The sequence below is a fragment of the Stegodyphus dumicola genome, chromosome 5 (assembly GCF_044657685.1).
Source record: "Stegodyphus dumicola isolate Sdum_Otavi_A_Nest chromosome 5, ASM4465768v1".
NCBI classification, from domain to species: Eukaryota; Metazoa; Arthropoda; class Arachnida; order Araneae; family Eresidae; genus Stegodyphus; species Stegodyphus dumicola.
In genome coordinates this window covers 125,501,574-125,524,303 of record NC_140772.1, presented here as the reverse complement: position 1 = coordinate 125,524,303, position 22,730 = coordinate 125,501,574, and positions in this window count along the sequence as shown.

Sequence of the window (22,730 nt, the reverse complement as noted above, 5' to 3'; positions counted from 1 at the left end):
AAACGGGCGTTCGAGTCGGTTTTCAGTATATTCAAATACAAATGGAGCTCTATCCAAGAAAAAAATGATGTCTTTTTTTATGTTGTGGACAATCAATTTTGTATTGGAATATACTGAAAACGGGCGTTCGAGTCCTTTTTCCGACTATTTCTACACACATTCCACTATATTAAAATGACGTCATGGTTGAGTCCAAACAGACTCGTCCCCGGACAGAGTCGTCTCCGGACAAAGTCGTCCCCGGACAATTTTATACCGAATTTGTATAGAGATATACTTAAAATGGGCTTGGAGGGGAGGGCGCTTTCTAGTATATTCCTATATACATTCGGTTGCATTCAGAAACAAAAAGAATGTCTTTTTGAATGGACAGGATGACTATGGAAACCGGATCTCTCTCTCTCTCTCTCTCCCAAGATTGGATGAGAGAGTGCCTCCTATTTGTATTGTAATATACTGAAAACGGGCTTTCGAGTCACTTTCTAGACTATTTCTATACAAATGGAGCTCTATTTACGAAAAAAATGATGTCTTTTTTTTATTGTGTGGACAGCCCTATTTGTATTGCAATATACTGAAAACAGGCGTTCGAGTCGGTTTCTAAACTCTTCCTATACAAATTCCACCATCTATATAGAAATGATGTCATCGTTGAGTCTAAACAAAGTCGTCCCCGGACCATCTTGATGACCAGACATATTGCCTTTTCAACAACCCACATTATTCTGAACAAAAACGTGGAATACTTTTATAGAAAAGAGAAGAATTGAAAGTGAAAATCAAAAAGCAAAATGGGATCGGCTGGGAAAAATTTCTGAGAGCCGAGAAAAAATTCTGAGTCAGAAAAAAAAAGAAAAAATATATAATATATATATTATATAATATATATATTATATAATATATATATTATATAATATATATATTATATAATATATATTATATAATATATATTATATAATATATATTATATAATATATATTATAAATACTTTTTGTTAATTTTTATCATGTCTTCTAGACATGATATAAATTAACTAATCCCTTTTGTCTAGGAATGTTGTCTCACCGTTTCTAAAGAAATAGACCATGATTCATTCTTTCTAAAGAATAGAATTCCAAGAAAAGAATGTGTTCTGGTCTATTTTTAGAAACAATGAGACAACATTCCCAGACAAAAGGGGGTACATTGAGTCTGTGCTGTAGACCCTGAACAACCTATCGGTTACCGGTAATATATCTGGAAGGACCCCAAAAAGCTATCCACTGTCGTTGGAATTGTGTTCACTGGAGGCTATTTCTTTTTTTTCGCAATCTCGCTTTTAGTTTTCTCTGAGATTCTTTAGAAATGGGTGAAGATGGGTAGCGTGAAGCGGGGGACACCTGGATCAGGATTCCCGATTAGGGTAGAGAGGAAGGCGTGTTGCCTTTTCAACAGCCCACAGTGTTCTGAACAGAAACGTGGAATGCTTTTATAGAAAAGAGAAGAGTTGAAAGTGAAATTAACTCACCCCCCTTTGTCTGGGTATGTTGTCTCACCGTTTCTAAAAATAGACCAGAACCCAGTCTTTTCTTGGAATTCTATTCTTTAAAAGGATGAGTCATGGTCTATTTTTAGAAAGTGGGAGACAACATTCCCAGACAAAAGGGGGGTGAGTTAATTTTTATCATGTCTAGAAGACATGATAAAAATTTATCAGGTTCTATGTTTCTTCTAACCTTCTTCGGAAACATACAATGACCTGACTAGAACAGAGAGTTTACTAAAGCTATGTTCACTAATTGTAGTAAGTAGACAGGATACAGACGAAGGGTATACAAAACCCTTTATTTTTTCTTTATATACAATGACTTCCGTACTTCGGAATACAATGACCCTCCACTCGGGGTCTAACTTAAAAGATATCAAAATAAAACTAAACTCTAATTTAACTTTAGAATAAGATTGGCCTTATAATAACAGAAAGCGTATGTAGCACAGAGACTGTGAACACTACAATACGTTTAATTTATCAAGAGGATTAAAACCTCTGGCCTGGAACGCAAAGTAGCAACTGCGTAACTTCTAAGGTAAGCGGCCTGCTTCGAACTCACGGCTTCCTCTCTTTTGCTTGGCAAAAAGGCCACACTTAAATACTTGGCGTTCGCCAGACAACTTTGCATAAACTCCTTCACGCTTATAATTCTGGCCGGAAGTAGAAAATAAGAAGTGATAGTAAAGATTTAAAATAAAATAAACGTTAGTAAAACTTAAGATCCTTACATACTTCCCGCCAGAGTTAATTAGTTTGAAACTGAGGTCTAAAACGACCTTGTTGAAAACTTTTAGCTCTAGAAACTAACGCGAGGCCAACCTTTAACAATCATAACTTAGCTAGAAACTAGAAAATTTTAAAAGAAAGAAATTTGTTACAATAGCAGCTCCCGGAATATACAACAATCTTTTTTCTTTTTCATCTGTACTGCATCAAAACAGGAGCTTTATTCAATTCTGGTTCCTTCCAGAGATCTGGAAGGAAAACTAGTTTAATGAAATGTTACAGAATGACATTGTAAATAACATATAGAATATACTTTTCTTAACATTCTTATTTCATTCATGACTATTTTAATTATCTCTCCCCGTGCTCTCTGACATGTGTTGTAAAAACACCAAACACGAATGTGTTTCTGTCTATGTGTTCAACACTTCCTCCTACAATCAAAACACTAACGTGTTAAAATTCAACATACGAGACCTCTTAACACACCCTAATTTCAACTCTAGACCCTGAGGTACTATTCTGAAAGTGGCTAACTCTAAAGTGTAGCGTCAGAGAGCCTAACTACATCATTCAACCTTTAACATATTCACCATGATTTAATCTTTACAGTCACACGAATAACAAATTTTTTTAACATTACTTTCACTTTTACCATATCACGGTATTTCTAAACATTCAAAATAACAGTTCACATGTATACAAGAACATATCAAGATGCCGTTAATTTTACACATTTGAAAACATACATTAGTAGTACATTGTTAACTTCTATTCTTTTCAAAGCAAGTGCCAATTCTTTCTACATTGAAATAATACTATATTTCAAAAAGTCTTTCAGACTAAAACGTCTTTCTTGTTAGAATGTTTTAAATAAAATTTATACAATAACTTTTTACAATATTTAAGTCTTTACACAACGCTATTATACATCAACTTTAGTTTTACGCGCGAGTAATTGAAAAACATAATAAGAAAATCAGTCACAACTCATTTCTCGCCCTTTTGGCGATAAAGGTAGACCTCGCATGAAGTAAAACTTCTTGAAATCTGCCACTTGCAGTAAGAATGAAAGATTAACTTAAGTTTGTAAAGTAACATAAAATTTTACTTATCTTTGTAATATTCAGACATCCTTTTCTGGGCCCAGTCTTTAAAGGTGCTGCAGACCGTAGCTTGGTTGATCCTCCTTCTTGTACGGGCTCGCCCTTCAGTGCTTTCCTCTGGAAGCTTCCGTTTTTCACCACTACGGCCACCCTTGAACATCTTCTTTCTGTCCTCTGCTTGTGGTCTTGGCCGTTTGAAGGCAGCTGGTCTTGGTGGAACCGGGAAACTTCTGTCGTGATCCTGCTTGGACCTCGTTGTTGGCCGTTCAAATTTTTCTTGTACTTTTTCCTCCGCCGCTGATGGCCCTTCCGCAGTTCGGCGACTTTTGCTGCGGAGAGTTCTGTCGGATGAGTCAATCTTCCGTTTCACAGCCGGGTTATAGTTGCCGTCCTTTCTCCCGGTCTTTTCCACATACGTCGTCCTTCTCCCTTCTTCATTCTGGGGGTGTTCGTGAACTCTGTTTTTTGGACGGTGGAACGGCTTCTTTTTCTTTGTACCTGCAATTTTTCCGCGGGGCAATTTTCTTTTCACTTGCTTCTGTCTCTCATTGGCTTGCCCTTGTACTTGTCGTTTTCCCACCTCTGGAACTTGTACCTGCGGTGTCTGCCGTACCGGATCCTGCAAAAGATCTGAAAAGATTTGCATTTTATTACGGTCATAGAATGGTTTTATCTGGTCAATGTTTGCGGAACAGGTTTCACCATTTCTTGCCTTTAACACTACAACAGCGTGAGTTATTTTTTCTATAACATATGGTCCTTCAAAGCGTGGAAAAAATTTGGCAGTTTTATCTTCTGGTGCTGAAGAAAGTGAATGCTTAATTTTTAGTACTTCATCCCCTACTTTATAAGTTACTCCCCGTCGTTTCAAGTCATAATACAATTTTTGTTTTCTTTGTGCTACTTCCGTATTCTTTTTTGCTTCTTTTATTAGTTTTTCTATATCACCCATTTTAAATTCTGGGGCTCTTTGTTGCACATAAAATAGTTTATCTAACGGTGTTATAACCTTTCTGCCTAGAAATAACTCAGCAGGAGTTTTGCCCGTTGTATCATGTTTTGCGGTCCTAAGGGCGAAAGCAAATTCATTGACATAGTTATCCCAGCTTTTATGAAAATTTTTAACATAACTACGGATAATTTTCACTATATTTCTGTTGACCCGTTCCGCTATATTTGATTGCGGCCGATACGGGACCATTTTTAAATGACGTATGCCCAGTTTTTGGCACATGTCTTCAAATATATTACTTACAAATTGAGGACCATTATCCGATATAACTTTTAGGGGCGCCCCGTATTTTAAAATATATTTATTTAAAATAGAATCGGTAACTAATTTCGCGGAGGCTCGTTTTAAGGGAACAATTTCGGTCCATTTACTAAAATGATCAACTATAACAAGGAGATAGCGACTTTTGTTTAACTGACTTTTTGGGAAAGGGCCCAATAAATCGATGCCGATTATTTCATTTGGAAATTCGGATTTAATACTATTTAGAAACCCGGCCGGGCGGAAATTAATATAATTAACGGCTTGACATGTTGGGCAGGACTGGACATACGCCCTTGTTAACTTTTGCAGTTCAGGAAAGTAGACTGCCTCGCGTACGCGTTGAGTAGTTTTTCGAATACCAGCATGAGAAGCTAAAGGGCTGTCATGGAGCTCTTGCAGGATATTTAATCTAAGACTAGCTGGGATAACAGGTCGAAATTCGTTGTTGGAATTCGTAGTTTTTGTGTAGAATAATAGACCATCTATTAGTTCGTAATGGGCCGCCCTATTTCTTATCGCCACAATATCTTGGTGGCTAAAATTTTCAGGATCCTTCAAATACTCATAAATACTTCCAAACTCAGGATCCTTACCCAGTTCGGTTATTACAGTTTCTCGGGAATTTATTGTACACGCTGTCAGCATTGCAACTTTTACGGTATTACCCTGTTCGTCTAATTTAATTCGTGACAGGGCATCTGCTACGATATTTTCCTTTCCGGGGGTATGCTTGATTACCAGATTATATTCTTGCAGCTTGAGTGCCCATCTTATTAACCTTGGGGATAAATTTTTTCCAGAGTACAATCTAGTTACCGCCGCATGATCAGAATATACTGTTATCGGCGCCTTTCCAAAATAGACTCGGAACTTTTGCACTGCTAACAGAACTGCAAGTGCCTCTCTCTCGGTCGCGGAATAGTTTCTTTGTGTTTGATTTAAATTTCGGCTAAAAATGCTACTGGCTGCTGATTTTGCGAAAGTACCGCTCCTACCGCATAATCCGAAGCATCCGCTGAAATTTCTAAATTTTCATCCTTTTCAGGAAATTTCAACACAGGGGCTTGCGTTAATGCTTGTTTTAATTTTTCGAAAGCACTATTGGCTTCGGCCGTCCACGAGAATCTTGCCTTTTTCCTTTTTAATTTTAACAACGGCTCAGCGATAGCCGCAAAATCTTTTATAAAGGACCTATAATATGAACAAAGTCCTAGAAAAGAAGAGAGCTTCTTTGCCGTGTTTGGAGTCGGATACTTTTGTACAGCGATTATTTTTGATTCATCTGTCTCGATCCCTTTTTGCGATATTTTGTAACCTAAATATTTTAATTCAGGGGCTGCAAATTTGCATTTTTCGACATTAACTTTTAGACCGGCCTCATTTAATAAAGAAAACACCTGTCTTAAATCCTGTACATGTTGGTCTAGATTATCACTAGTAATAATGATATCGTCTAAATAGATAAATGTGGACTTTCCGAGAACAGGTCTTAACACAATGTCCATGCATCGCTGAAATGTTGCTGGGGCGCCTGAAAGGCCAAACGGCATTCGCAAAAATGCATAAGTGCCAGACTTGGTTATAAAAGCAGTCTTAGGCACGTCCTCAGGCCTGACCCCTATTTGAAAATAACCATTCGTTAAGTCTAAAGTTGTCATAAATTTGGTTGATTTTATGTTCCTTAAAATTTCTTCTATAATCGGTAACGGATATACCGGATATTTCGTTATGGAATTTAATTTACGGTAATCAATAGCGAATCTCCACCTTTTTGGATGCTCCAAAGGATAATCATTATTTTTCTTACATAAAACCACCGGACTAGCATAACTACTTGAGATAGGCGTTACGATCTTTTTACGTAGCATATCGGTAATATGCCATTCTATAATTTTTTCCTTATTCTTATCATACCGGTATGGTTTTTGACGAACCGGCAATGCATCTCCGGTGTCAATACTATGGTTAGTAACCTGGGTAAATCCTGGAATATCACTAAATAAGGAAGCAAATTCACTTACCACTTGTCGGATTCTATCTTGCTCGTCATTAGGCAGGTGGTCGAGATTTAACCTTGGCGGTTCAACCTTTTCTACACGCACTGGTTTCATCGTCAGCTTAAGAGACGCTTCATTAAAATCCAGTGTAGCTTGTGCGTCTGAAAGAAAGTCTATTCCTAGTATTAAGTGTGCTTGCAAATTCTTTACTATAAAAAACATCACCTTTACTTGTTCGTCCTTGATACGGATGTACAAAGGTACTTTACCTACGCACTTACATTGTTCTCCTTGCGCCGCTAATACTGTTGTATTATCCGCATTATATATGCGGTATTTGCGAAAATACTTTCTAAAAAAGACTTCTGCCACACAGGAACACTGCGCGCCGGTATCCAGGAGTGCGGTGGCCGGGATATTATTTACCAAGACTTCAATTTTCGGAAGAGTTAAATTTTTCACCATTACTGTATTTAACTTGTAGGAAGAGGGGTTTTCGTGGCCTTCGGATTTCCGCACCCTCTCGTCAGCAGAAATCCGTTTTAGTTTAAATTATTTTTCCTTTCGGTGCTTTCCTTCTTTCTCCACTGGCCTTGAGACTTTTTGCCTGGGTTGCTATTGAACTGTCGACGTTCGCCGGCTGTTTTTGAATGCTCGGGTTTCCTTGCCCACTGATTCGCTTTTTCTCCGTAGCCATGTGCTTGAGTTTGCTGTAGTCTTGGCGTACCAAATTGGTTTCGCTGTTGATATTGGCGTCTTCTTTCGACGTCCGCCGTTCTTCTACTTTCAAACTGGATTGCTAGCTCAAATAATTTTTCCAGTGTAGTCGGATTTCTCAATTCAATAAAGTCTTGCACTTGGGGTAGTAACCTCGGCAAAATCACTTGAATTATTTCAGGATCCGGACGGTTTCCATACAAGAGCTTGAAAACGTGAATTTTTCTTAAAATAAAACTCGACATGTTTTCCATTCTTTGTTGATATATACTGAAAAGTTCTGTTTCTAATTTCGCACGATCCCTTACAACAGGGAAGGCTTTTAGTAAGGCAGTCTTGAAATTTTCGTAGGTATAGGTGGGACTTCCTGCTTGACCCAAGAGATTTCTGCCGATACATTTGAACCAGTTAAGCGCTTGGCCCCTCAAAGCGCTGGTAGCTAAGGTAACTTTTTGAAACTCGTGCACGGGGTAGAGCATGAAGTGGTCATCCAATTTTTCCAAAAAACTGGTTACCTGTGAGTTTCCATTAAACGTTGCTTCTGGTTTCATCGAAGCGCGCATGGTCTGGACAATATACCCAAATCCTTCCAGGGCGGCAGCTGGCATTTCTGGATTCTGAGCTGTTTCTGCAGGCAGCACAGGTTCTTCTTGAAACTCGGCCATGGTTATTCTTCGTCGGGCGCCACTATCCGGTTCAATGTTTCTTCTAACCTTCTTCGGAAACATACAATGACCTGACTAGAACAGAGAGTTTACTAAAGCTATGTTCACTAATTGTAGTAAGTAGACAGGATACAGACGAAGGGTATACAAAACCCTTTATTTTTTCTTTATATACAATGACTTCCGTACTTCGGAATACAATGACCCTCCACTCGGGGTCTAACTTAAAAGATATCAAAATAAAACTAAACTCTAATTTAACTTTAGAATAAGATTGGCCTTATAATAACAGAAAGCGTATGTAGCACAGAGACTGTGAACACTACAATACGTTTAATTTATCAAGAGGATTAAAACCTCTGGCCTGGAACGCAAAGTAGCAACTGCGTAACTTCTAAGGTAAGCGGCCTGCTTCGAACTCACGGCTTCCTCTCTTTTGCTTGGCAGAAAGGCCACACTTAAATACTTGGCGTTCGCCAGACAACTTTGCATAAACTCCTTCACGCTTATAATTCTGGTCGGAAGTAGAAAATAAGAAGTGATAGTAAAGATTTAAAATAAAATAAACGTTAGTAAAACTTAAGATCCTTACAAATTAACAAAAAGTATTTTTTTTTTTTTTTTTACATCTCAGAATTTTTTTCTGAGCTCTGAGAAATTTTTCCTAGCCGATCCCATTTCGTTTTTCGACTTTCACTTTCAACTCTTCACTTTTCCTATCCACTGTCGTTGGAATTGTGTTCACTGGAGGCTATTTCTTTTTTTGCAATCTCGCTTTTAGTTTTCTCTGAGATTCTTTAGAAATGGCTATACAAATTTCACCATCTATATAGAAATGATGTCCAAAAAAAGTCGTCCCCGGACCATCTTGATGACCGAATATGTATAGAAGTAGTCTGAAAATGGGCTTGAGGGCCGGTTTCTGGACGATTCATCTACAAATTCGGCCGCATCCAGAAAAACAAAAATGCATAGTTTCTTTTTGGGTGGACAGGAGATGATAAATTTCTTTTCTCTCTCTCTCTCCCAAGATTGGAGGAGAGAGTGGCCCAAAAAAATGGGTCTTGGAAGGAATCGAATGCATTTTGAAATGCACTCATTCCTTCCAAGACCCATTTTTTTGGTCTCCTGATTCAACTCTCCAGTCTATGGAATAGGGAAAGCGGAGAACGTTTCCCCTTCTTTAAGCGACTGGAGACCATATCGCATCATCATCATCATCATCACCACCATTATCCTCTTTCTGATACTTTTCAACGAAGGCTTGATGTCTCTGGATGATTTTGGGGAGATGATGGATCCCGAATTGAGTGATGAAAAAGAGAGGACTCTTTTTCCTTTCTTGTTCGTCTTGCACAGTCTCTCGGAGGGTGATATACGTTTCCCCGTCCTCCTCAATTTTCGTCAGAGGTCTCATGAATATTTTACACATCCAAGGGAAGAGCGACTTGTTATGCAGGGATTTCGAAGCGACGAAACCCGCTTCATTCGAAGTGAGGACAATCTGTTTCGGTTGACCCCATTCTTTGGAGTAGTTGTCCAAATCGCCTAGTCGAAGAAAATGGTGTTGATTAGGAAAAAAGACTTGGAGAACACTCGTCGTATGCGAGACGTTCGTAGGCAAGAGAGTCAAGATATCTTTGGCATTCCAGTACAGGAATCCTAGATCCACATACGCGTGCACGTAATAGTCATCGTTATATTCCAGTTTGAGCAGCATGGCTTTTGTATTTTTTTTTCCGTTCTCAAGGCGAAACACTCGTCTGATATGAACAAGAGCTCGCTGGCGATCCGTTTATATAGACTCCTCAGAGAGAGAGAGAGGGGAGGAGGAGGAACAAGGTTGATGAATTCTAAAATAAAAAAAAATGATAACGAAATGAGTGTTTGTGAAGGTCATAGAGAGATGATTATAGAGTTGTTTTATTTTTTATTTTCTCAAAAGAAAAAACCAAAAGGGTCCCATTCCATACGACATGGCCTTTGAGAAGGTGACGGGGTCATGTGTCTACAAAGTTGATAAACTTTAGAATTAAAAAAAAGCTTTCATCACGTAGCTCTCGAGAAGAAAATGACAGGGGTCTCTAGGAGAAGATCATAGGTAGTATACAAAGGATGGTTGTTTTTTTTTCTTTCGTTCCTCTCAATCCCATGACCTCTGAAAAGGTGACGGGGTGTCCTTTAGGAAAAAAATAGAAGGTCATAGAGAGAGAGGTAGACAAAGTTGATTTTTTTTTCTAGAAGTCAACCGTCACGTCGCCCATAACGTGGTCTTCTCGTATATATAGAGAGGCGAGTGGAAGACAGACTCTATTTCCCAGAGAGAGAGAGACTGCTGTGCGTATCCATATTTCTACTCAAGATGATGATCCGCATCTTATATAATGAGTTTGTGAGCATTCGCTGTTATGTGGATGACGGAAGATTGTTTTGGAACGCTACGGACATTTTGCCTCTGATTCATACTTCCAGTAAAAGACCCTGGGACATTCTCTCCGTGTTTTTCGACGAACACCACGTCTTCAGGAAAATAAAAGATCTTGAGAGTCTCGGCAGTTCTCAAGAGGGATATGTCCTCTCCAGGGAAGAAATGTTACATCTGGCCGAAAAGAATCCTAAAAATAATCAGCTTCTGGCCTGGGTGTATAGCATTTTAACTCAGCCGCTGGTTCGAGTTGTACCCAATCAACCCGTTTACCGACTGCTCTATCCGGGGGAGAAATTTCCCTTCATCACCCTCTTTAATCTGGGAGTGCGCTACATACCGCCTCATCCAGGCATGACGAATTCTTCTACTTACCCTAAACAATATGCCAGCGCTTATTGCCAGACAGACCCCCGTCAAGAAAAGGTCGTCGAGACTCAAACGGATCCTCTGGTGGTCTCTTTAAATGTCACTAAAGTCATCACCTTCTAAAAAAAACAACCACCATCACCCAAAAAAAAATTTGCTCCTCCTCCAAATTTTTTTTTATCTTCTCGAAAGAAAAAAAAAAGAAACTTTTCCATCTAGCCTCTTTCTTTCAATCCCTCTTAAGAGGGAGAGGGAGGAGAAAAGAAAGAGAGTTCTGAGGAGGCAAAAGAAATGGGTCTGGAAGGAAACGGGTGCATTGCGAGAAAAAGAGGGTCCTCTTTTCTTTTCTCGAAATGCACTCTTTTCCTTCCAGACCCATTTTTTTTGATCACTTCTTCAAACCAATCTTGGAAAGGGGGGATACAATAAATTGTGCGTAAAGTCCATTTCGATCAAGACTGGATTTTGTTTTTGAAAAGAAAACATAATGTTATATATAGATAGCTAAATCTTTATCATGATATTCTTTAAGAATTTCTTAGCCATTTGTCAAAGAATCGGACTATAATTCAAGAATTTATGAATTTGGGAACATGTCACCCATGACAAATCTAAAATCTTGGAAGTGGATACTGGAAAGCCCCGCTCTGATTATAATTCTGAGTTCTAGCATGGGACATTTTTTAGATCAATAAGCTAAACTATTTTTCTAGTCTCATATTCTCTCGTGACTAGGGTTTCAGATTTGGGTAGAGAGAGACACTGTTCTGAACAGAAACGTGGAATGCTTTTATAGAAAAGTGAAGAGTTGAAAGTGAAAGACGAAAAACGAAATGAGATCGGCTAGGAAAAATTTCTCAGAGCTCAGAAAAAAATTCTGAAATGTAAAAAAAAAAAAAAAAAAAAAAAAAAAAAAAAAAAAAAAAAAAAAAACACTTTTTGTTAATTTTTATCATGTCTTCTAGACATGATAAAAATTAACTCACCCCGTTTTTGTCTGGGAATGTTGTCTCCCACTTTCTAAAAATAGACCATGACTCATCCTTTTAAAGAATAGAATCCAAGAAAAGACTGGGTTCTGGTCTATTTTTAGAAACGGTGAGACAACATACCCAGACAAAAGGGGGATGAGTTAATTTTTATCATGTCTAGAAGACATGATAAAAATGAAAAAAAGTTTTTTTTTTTTTTTTTTTTTTACATCTCAGAATTTTTTTCTGAGCTCTGAAAATATTTTGCCAGCCGATCTCATTTCGTTATCATTTTTTTATTTTAGAATACATCAACCTTGTTCCTCCTCCTCCCCCCTCTCTCTCTCTCTCTCTCTGAGGAGTCTATATAAACGGATCGCCAGCGAGCTCTTGTTCATATCAGACGAGTGTTTCGCCTTGAGAACGGAAAAAAAAAATACAAAAGCCATGCTGCTCAAACTGGAATATAACGATGACTATTACGTGCACGCGTATGTGGATCTAGGATTCCTGTACTGGAATGCCAAAGATATCTTGACTCTCTTGCCTACGAACGTCTCGCATACGACGAGTGTTCTCCAAGTCTTTTTTCCTAATCGACACCATTTTCTTCGACTAGGCGATTTGGACAACTACTCCAAAGAATGGGGTCAACCGAAACAGATTGTCCTCACTTCGAATGAAGCGGGTTTCGTCGCTTCGAAATCCCTGCATAACAAGTCGCTCTTCCCTTGGATGTGTAAAATATTCATGAGACCTCTGACGAAAATTGAGGAGGACGGGGAAACGTATATCACCCTCCGAGAGACTGTGCAAGACGAACAAGAAAGGAAAAAGAGTCCTCTCTTTTTCATCACTCAATTCGGGATCCATCATCTCCCCAAAATCATCCAGAGACATCAAGCCTTCGTTGAAAAGTATCAGAAAGAGGATAATGGTGGTGATGATGATGATGATGATGCGATATGGTCTCCAGTCGCTTAAAGAAGGGGAAACGTTCTCCGCTTTCCCTATTCCATATACTGGAGAGTTGAATCAGGAGACCAAAAAAATGGGTCTTGGAAGGAATGAGTGCATTTCAAAATGCATTCGATTCCTTCCAAGACCCATTTTTTTGGGCCACTCTCTCCTCCAATCTTGGGAGAGAGAGAGAGAAAAGAAATTTATCATCTCCTGTCCACCCAAAAAGAAACTATGCATTTTTGTTTTTCTGGATGCGGCCGAATTTGTAGATGAATCGTCCAGAAACCGGCCCTCAAGCCCATTTTCAGACTACTTCTATACATATTCGGTCATCAAGATGGTCCGGGGACGACTTTGTTTGGACATCATTTCTATATAGATGGTGAAATTTGTATAGCCATTTCTAAAGAATCTCAGAGAAAACTAAAAGCGAGATTGCAAAAAAAGAAATAGCCTCCAGTGAACACAATTCCAACGACAGTGGATAGGAAAAGTGAAGAGTTGAAAGTGAAAGTCGAAAAACGAAATGGGATCGGCTAGGAAAAATTTCTCAGAGCTCAGAAAAAAATTCTGAGATGTAAAAAAAAAAAAAATACTTTTTGTTAATTTTTATCATGTCTTCTAGACATGATAAAAATTAACTCACCCCCCTTTTGTCTGGGAATGTTGTCTCCCACTTTCTAAAAATAGACCATGACTCATCCTTTTAAAGAATAGAATTCCAAGAAAAGACTGGGTTCTGGTCTATTTTTAGAAACGGTGAGACAACATACCCAGACAAAGGGGGTGAGTTAATTTCACTTTCAACTCTTCTCTTTTCTATAAAAGCATTCCACGTTTCTGTTCAGAACACTGTGGGCTGTTGAAAAGGCAACACGCCTCCCTCTCTACCCTAATCGGGAATCCTGATCCAGGTGTCCCCCGCTTCACGCTACCCATCTTCACCCATTTCTAAAGAATCTCAGAGAAAACTAAAAGCGAGATTGCGAAAAAAAAGAAATAACCTCCAGTGAACACAATTCCAACGACAGTGGATAGCTTTTTGGGGTCCTTCCAGATATATTACCGGTAACCGATAGGTTGTTCAGGGTCTACAGCACAGACTCAATGTACCCCCTTTTGTCTGGGAATGTTGTCTCACCGTTTCTAAAAATAGACCAGAACCCATTCTTTTCTTGGAATTCTATTCTTTAGAAAGAATGAATCATGGTCTATTTCTTTAGAAACGGTGAGACAACATTCCTAGACAAAAGGGATTAGTTAATTTTTATCATGTCTAGAAGACATGATAAAAATTAACAAAAAGTATTTATAATATATATTATATAATATATATATTATATAATATATATATTATATATTTTTTCTTTTTTTTTCTGACTCAGAATTTTTTCTCGGCTCTCAGAAATTTTTCCCAGCCGATCCCATTTTGCTTTTTGATTTTCACTTCAATTCTTCTCTTTTCTATAAAAGTATTCCACGTTTTTGTTCAGAATAATGTGGGTTGTTGAAAAGGCAATATGTCTGGTCATCAAGATGGTCCGGGGACGACTTTGTTTAGACTCAACGATGACATCATTTCTATATAGATGGTGGAATTTGTATAGGAAGAGTTTAGAAACCGACTCGAACGCCTGTTTTCAGTATATTGCAATACAAATAGGGCTGTCCACACAATAAAAAAAAGACATCATTTTTTTCGTAAATAGAGCTCCATTTGTATAGAAATAGTCTAGAAAGTGACTCGAAAGCCCGTTTTCAGTATATTACAATACAAATAGGAGGCACTCTCTCATCCAATCTTGGGAGAGAGAGAGAGAGAGAGATCCGGTTTCCATAGTCATCCTGTCCATTCAAAAAGACATTCTTTTTGTTTCTGAATGCAACCGAATGTATATAGGAATATACTAGAAAGCGCCCTCCCCTCCAAGCCCATTTTAAGTATATCTCTATACAAATTCGGTATAAAATTGTCCGGGGACGACTTTGTCCGGAGACGACTCTGTCCGGGGACGAGTCTGTTTGGACTCAACCATGACGTCATTTTAATATAGTGGAATGTGTGTAGAAATAGTCGGAAAAAGGACTCGAACGCCCGTTTTCAGTATATTCCAATACAAAATTGATTGTCCACAACATAAAAAAAGACATCATTTTTTTCTTGGATCGAGCTCCATTTGTATTGTAATATAGTGAAAACCAACGTGAACACCCGTTTTCAGTATATTCCAATACAAAATTGGCTGTCCACAACATAAAAAAAAGACATCATTTTTTTCTTGGATCGAGCTCCATTTGTATTGTAATATACTGAAAACCGACGTGAATGCCCGTTTTCAGTATATTCCAATACAAAATTGGCAGTCCACAAAATAAAAAAAAGACATCATTTTTTTCTTGGATCGAGCTCTATTTGTATTGAAATATACTGAAAACCGACTCAAACACCCGTTTTCAGTATATTCCAATACAAATTGGCAGTCCACAAAATAAAAAAAAGACATCATTTCTTTCTTGGATCGAGCTCTATTTGTATTGAAATATACTGAAAACCGACTCAAACACCCGTTTTCAGTATATTCCAATACAAATTGGCAGTTCTGAAAATAAAAAAAAGACATCATTTCTTTCTTGGATCGAGCTCTATTTGTATTGAAATATACTGAAAACCGACTCAAACACCCGTTTTCAGTATATTCCAATACAAATTGGCAGTCCACAAAATAAAAAAAAGATATCATTTCTTTCTTGGATCGAGCTCCATTTGTATAGAAATAGCCTAGAAATCAGTTCGAACGCCCGTTTTCAGTATATTGTAATACAAATGAAATGACATGAAAAATGCAAAAAGAGGAAATGTAGCCTACCTTGACGGAAATTCTATTCCAAAAGGGGAAAACGTGTATCCAGGTGGGCCCACAGCACGGCCGGAACTCAAGCGAAACTCGATAGGTTGAAATCGATCCATTAAATAACATTCTTAAAAAACAGTAAAGTTTTATTCTATTCCAAAAGGGGAAAACTTGTATCCAGGTGGGCCCACAGCACGGCCGGAACTCAAGCGAAACTCGATAGGTTGAAATCAATCCATTAAATAACATTCTTAACAAACAGTAAAGTTTTATTCACATCGAGTCGGCTGGGAAAAGTTTCTGAGAGCCGGAAAAAATTTCTGTGGTTCAAAGTTAGATATTTAAAAAAAAAAAAAAAAAAAAAATACCCCCTTTTTACTCTGAAAATTTGAAAATTGATGTCTTCAAATTTTGAAAAATTGAAGACATCAATTTTCAGACTAAAAGGGTTTTTTTTTTTTTTTTTTTTTTTTTTTTTTTTTTTTTTTTTTTGCAGCTAGAGAAATTTTTCTCCGGCTCTCAGAAATTTTTCCGCACTCGACTGGATGAATAAAACATCCCCGTTTCTTTAAGAAAGGGCTCACTGTTAACTATTTCAGCATTCGACGTTTCGCGTCCAATAATAACTGCCGGGTATTCGAGAATGCAGATGCACCTACTAGATTTTCTACAGAGAAGCTTGACTGGATGGAGAGAGTGGATAACTTTTTCCAAAATTCTCGACTTTGGACCGTCAAGAGGTAAAGGATCTTTTTGTTTTTTTTCTTTTAAGAAAATTTATGGATAGATTCATTTCTTTTTGAATGGACCTAGAAAAATAGGACAAAGTTCTTTTCCAAGATTGGATGAGAGAGGGACCCAAAAAAATGGGTCTTGGAAGGAATCGAATGCATTTGCACTCATTCCTTCCAAGACCCATTTTTTTTGGTCTCCTGATTCGTCTCTCTCTCTTCTCAGTCCATTTCCATAAATATAGGGAAAGCGGAGAACCTTTCCCTACTTATTTCTAAAAATCTTTTCTTTATTTTTTTTCTCCTGAGTTTATGTATATATCAATTCAAATACTTTTGAGAACGGTCATCCCAATTCTCTGTCGTCTTTTCGGTTTCATTGTCCCAACATTCAGTGGACATAGTTTCAGTAGATTTTGGAGCATGGGTCGTCTGTTCATTGTCCCAACACTCAGTGGACATAGTCTCAGTGGATTTTGGAGCATGGGTCGTCTGTTCATTGTCCCAACACTCAGTGGACATAGTCTTAGTGGAGTTTAGAGCATGAGTCGTCCGTTCATTGTCCCAACACTCAGTGGATTTTGTCTTTAGATCCTCTGAAGATATTTTGGGGGTCTCATGAGATTCTTTGGAAGGTTCGTCCCAACAGGCTGCTGGATCGTAATGGGAAATATTTTCAGGTATGTCTCCCCAACCCTCCGTCTTCCTCGAGTTATTGGAGGAAGTTGACGACAAAGAAGAAGAGCCCATCAAGTTTAAAGGCGTATGCTCATCCGGATGTTCCATCACTTGGAAACAGGACAGATTATCCCATTTCTGGATGAGGTTATCGTACGCTTTTGGGGACGGATCCTTCTCTAACTGATCGTAGGCCTTATCAAAAGCTTGCAGAGGATTGTCTGCTTCCTCCTGAATCCTCTCCTCTTTCTCCGTTCCGTCTGGATAGACGTGATTGATATGAAAATCTCCTTCCATAATATGCCATCGATAGTTGCGCACTTTGTTTTCGGCACAATGGAAATATTTCATCCTTTGATGATGTCGGGCACATTTTTCCCGATACTTCCAAATGATTCCATCTGGCACATAAATTTCCGTCACGGGTTTTTGATAATCCAAGGCTTTAGCAAAGAATTTAGCTTTCTGGCATCCCACCACATAAATCGTGGAGAAGCTGTGAGTGAGCGATTGGAGAATGCGTCCTAAATGGTTGTAGGGAATATGACCCTCGTTCCAACGAAGTCCGTGCCGGTTTCTTGTCAGCCAGGCATTTGTCTTTTGGTTTTTTCACTCAGTTGGTGGAAGGGGTGAGGAGGAGTAAACGTCAACGATCCCACGGTCAAAAAATCTTTTGTCGCATAGCCCAATTCTTTTAAAACGTAGGTAAATTCACCCTTCTTGTGGTTGTAGGACTGGAAACCCTCTAGATCGAGCACGATAAAGTTTTCTGAACACGCCATGGCGATCAATACGGTGATGTCTTCCACAAACAGGAGCAAAAAAGAGAATCGAAAAGGTATATATGTATAACAGGGAAGATCTAGAAAGGCTGGGGGAAACAATAAAACGTTTTAGAGTCGTCGTCTTGAAAGAGACATTTTTCTTTTCAAAGGGTTAAGAAGTTTCAAAGGTCTTTTTAAATGAAGTTATGATTATTATGATTATTAAAAAAAATCTAAGAATCAAATCGAGTTTATAGATAACCATATTCATAGGACCAAAGGGACTTACCAGCTCAGTTCACGTCTTCTTCTGTTCTCTGAAGAAATCTCGCGGAGGACACACACTTTTATACTCGCGCGACATCTGTCGGGATCGCGACCCCATCTAAATGTCAGGGTCATTCCAACCTCTTAAAAGGATCGGAATGAAAGAAACACTTTGATAAAAAATATATTTATGAAAAGATATCTGAGGGTCGTGAGAACATTTTCTCTCCCCACCCCCCGCCTATTTCAAAAAAAATAATAAAAAGTCTTTCTTGGATCGCGTCAAGATTACAAAACAACTCACAGGACTTGTTTATCTCGATCTTGTCAGGGTCACCGTTTCACATAAGAAGATGGATGGACCCTGAACTTTAGACATGATAAAAATTAACTCTACCCGCCTTTTGTCTGGGAATAGGGTCTCACCGTTTCTAAAAATAGACCAGATCCCATTCTTGGAATTCTATTCTTTAAGAAAGGAGGAGTGATGGTCTATTTTTAGAAAGTGTGAGACAACATTCCCAGACAAAAGGGGGGTAGAGTTAATTTTTATCATGTCTAAGACATGATAAAAATTAACAAAAGTTTTTTTTTTTTTTTTAAGGCTGAAAAATTTTTCTGAGAGAGCTGAGAAAGATTTTTCCTCCCAATCTTTTTCGACGATGAAAAGGGAAAAACTACTGATCCGATCTCCCTACGCTTTAGGGAAAAAAATACTTATGAAATATTCATGTGTTGAAATTGACTATTCAAATAAGTGACATTTTGTTTCTCATTGGAACTGTTCAACGGCGAGTCCACTCGTTTCATTCTTTGGGGTAGGGGATGAAAGTACAGCGGTTTGTTGAAATCTATGATAGTTTCCTCTTTAGTCGGCGGAACTGTAAATCTATCCCGTCTTAACTCTTCTAATCTCTTTGAAAGTCTTTCCACTTGCTCTGCTAAGGTTTCCTCGGTACTCATGGTCTCTCTTAGTTTAGGGAAGTCTTGACGTATTGGCTAGAGTTCATCTTCATAAGCTAATTTAGCCTTGTACCGATCATAATCGTCTTGTAAATTGGGATGGAGAGTCGGATAAATATGGTTTTCAAATTCATCTTGAAGCACCGATATTTTTTCCAAATCGAAGGGTGGTTCGATACGTTTATTTTTTAAAAGCTGAATTAAATAATTTTGAAAACAGTATGGCATTTTTCGATGAATCATTACCACCTGTCCTGATGAGGTTTTTACCACTAAACCATATGAAGTAGAGTATTTGTTTCTCTGGATCATCTGAAAAAAGGAAAAAGAGAGAAAAATTCCTTGATTACCTATCCACTCAATGAATACATTTATGAACAGCAAATTTCACTAATTGTTGGAGCGCTAGCATGGCCATAAATCGATGACAAGATTTCGATCGACAAGATGGACATTGCTGTCGCTGACGATGTTGAGGTTTATAAATAACAGTCCATAAAAACTTGAGAGGTACCTTTTGATGAATTTTTTCTCGAGTGGGTTCATTCGCCACGTAGAGTTTTTCAATATGAAGTCGTTCCAGATCCGCATTCAATTGCCGAATAAATTCCTTCGTATGTGTTTTCAGGTCTCTGGCTATAAACCGGACGCAGTTCGTAAGAGTATATCCATCAGAGGTGACAGCCAACACACCAACAATTTTTTGGTGGAGCTTGGTCTGTGAGGACTTCTTCTTTCTAGAGCGCTGATGAGTGGATGACGAGGGAGGAGAAGACAGTATTTCCAAAGAATGAGTTGGAGAAGGAGAAGACTTTTTCGGTACTCTAAAAACGGGTGAAAATGGTCCATAAAAAGTGGGTTCCGTATCTGGAATATCCTCAAAGGGATCTTCTTCACATGAAATGACTAAGTTATCCGTTGCCATGTGTTCGCTATCTTTTTACGAAACAGAATGAACCCCGATTTCTTTTTCAACCATTTATATACTAAGAGAGGGGGGAATAAAATAGGTAGAGGTATCGAGATATCGTTGAAAAATATTTTTAAGAACTAGGAGAAAAAATTCTTCAGTTAAAAAAAAAAAAAAAAAAAAAAAAAACTTTTTGTTAATTTTTATCATGTCTTTTAGACATGATAAAAATTAACTCTACCCTCCTTTTCGTTTTGAATGATGTCAATATGTTGTCTAGACATGTTTGTAAACAATAGACTTCCAAGAAAAACATGATCATTCTTAGAAATCTATTTTTAGGAAAGGTGAGACATCATTCAAAACAAAAAGGAGGGTAGAGTTAATTTTTATCATGTCTAAAGACATAATAAAAATTAACAAAAAGATTTTTTTTTTCAGCCAAGAATTTTTTCTACCCGATTCGATTGACAAGACATCCCAGTTTTTTTTAAGAATGGAATTTCTGTTCTATATATTTCAACATTTCAACTGTTGCTTCAGACCCCTCTGTGCTGTTGAAAAAGCATGCACTTCAACTCTCCTGGAAACAGTTTAAGCCATGTCTTCTCTCAAGATTCTCTTTAGATCCAGCAAAGATGTGGATTGCGTCTCGTGAAAACAGTTCATTGTTCAAGAAATTGATGGAAAGATGGGGAGGTCTTTTTAAATGTACTATTTCTTTTTATTAACTCTTTTCTTATGTTTACGACCTTGACAACTTGTTGCTTTCTCAACTTCAGGTTCTTTGGTCGGCTGTCTAAAATCAGCTCTTACCTCAGTGGACGATGCATCAAATTCCATTGTACTGAATTCTCCATTTCCCGAAAAGACTTCTTTCAACATGTGAAGGGCTTCTTTGGTCAATTCTAATGTTTTATCTATCGTTTTATTCTTTTCATTTTCTCTACGTTGGAGGATAGCGGGAGTTAAAAAAGGATTTTGACAACAGGGTTCAAATTCTTTCGTTTTGTCTTTGCGATCATGACGATGTATTTCTATAATCTTGTCACCGTATCATCGGGGTTTATCCATATTTCCAAATCTAACTCTTTACCTTCAGAATTTTTGGGAGATAGATGAATAAGTACAGGATCCATCGCCATGGTTAAATTATTGCTTCTTCCTTTTTTATTACTCTTCTCCCTCTTCATTTTTTTTCAAAGTTTTTTTTATATAATCCACTCTTCAAGTCCCATATTCAACGAATATATTTCTGGCTTTCTTTAAAAGCTTGCAATAGCCACTGAAATCGGTATCGTATCAAGTAGGCCAAAGCTCCAAAGTAAAATAATAGAATTAAACAGACGACATAATAATGAATCTTCAATACGTTGCCCAGTAAAGCGAAAAGAATCGTAGGACCTGCCGTTACCAGTAGTAAATGAATGGCGAACGTTTGTCTCTTCGACCATCCTTCCTCTTTGGGGCTTTCGTCTTCCTTTTCAAACCGACTCAATTCTTGGTCCGTTTGAAAATTTTTCTCGATTCGTTTGAAATGAGATGTCATTCTTGACCTCTCGAAATTTTAGGAACACTTGTTCCGTGTACAATGACATAATCGTACGCTGTGTTGCCTCGCAAGACCCGTTTTGTGAACCGTAAAACCGACTGATTCTCTGGACAATAAATCGGTCGGAATTCAACAGATTGGTCGGTCATACATTCTCGTTTTCCCGTTAACCTATGCTTTTCATCTATGTGTGTATATTCCAAAACACAGGGGGAAGATAGATCGCCCAGAACTCGATGCACGTAGGGTCCACATTCACAGACGTGTCGTTCGGCGTCCCATCCTAGTCCGGGCACGTTCCACAAATCTCGAACGCAGTAATCGATAGAACAGACCCACGGAGATGTTTGAATCATTCGATTACCTCGTCGATCTAAAGAATGGCATTGACACTGGTATCGGAACGATCCATCTTCTAACGTTTCGTAATAATCGGCTACTTCTTGAGCGGTTTGTTGGGTTCGATGATCTATTAAAACATTGAGAGAAGGATCACGGGCTTCTGGATGTTGACAGGGATGGGTGAAAGAGGAACGAGGAGCACAGAGCCATCCCGAGGCCGAAAAAATGGGAATTTCCGAGGAGGAAAGACAAGCGGTCCGGATTCCTTGGGGAATACAATAAGTACCCGGTTCGAGATGATTCCATGTTTTATCAGAAAGAGTGAGTTTTTCGTAAAACGTGGGATTTGTTTAACAGAGCTGAGAACAATCGCAATGGCTATCAGGACACTGAAAGATTTGGAAAGGGCAATCCGTCTCGGTTGAAATTTCTGGTAAGGCTAATGATGATGAGGGAGGAATAGAAGGCATCCGGAGATCGGGTTTATAAAAAAGATTCAAGAGAGTCACTAGAAATACAATGCATAGAATGATCGCGCTTGGGTGTATCATTTTTCTTTCTTTCCTCCTTTATAAATTAGAACCGGTTCCAATCCCTACGAGTTCTCATTATACTGTGATTCGACACTTTTCCAAGTACAAGTCGCTTCTGCAACTGTTTCCTCAAGACGTTTACGTGTTCGTCGATCAAGGTATTTGTAATTTGTACGAGAAAACCAACGAAGAAAAAACCTATATTTCAGCTATCCGGCTATAAATACATGCTAAAATGGCCTCATACGATTGAAATCGTGTCGTATCCGAATCATCTCACCCATCCGATGGATATTTTAAATTACAGAGCTTAAGGTTCGGTTTTGATGAAAGGAGCCGTATTCTTCACGGCAATATCGTTTATATTCTCCGTAGTATACCAATGAGCATCG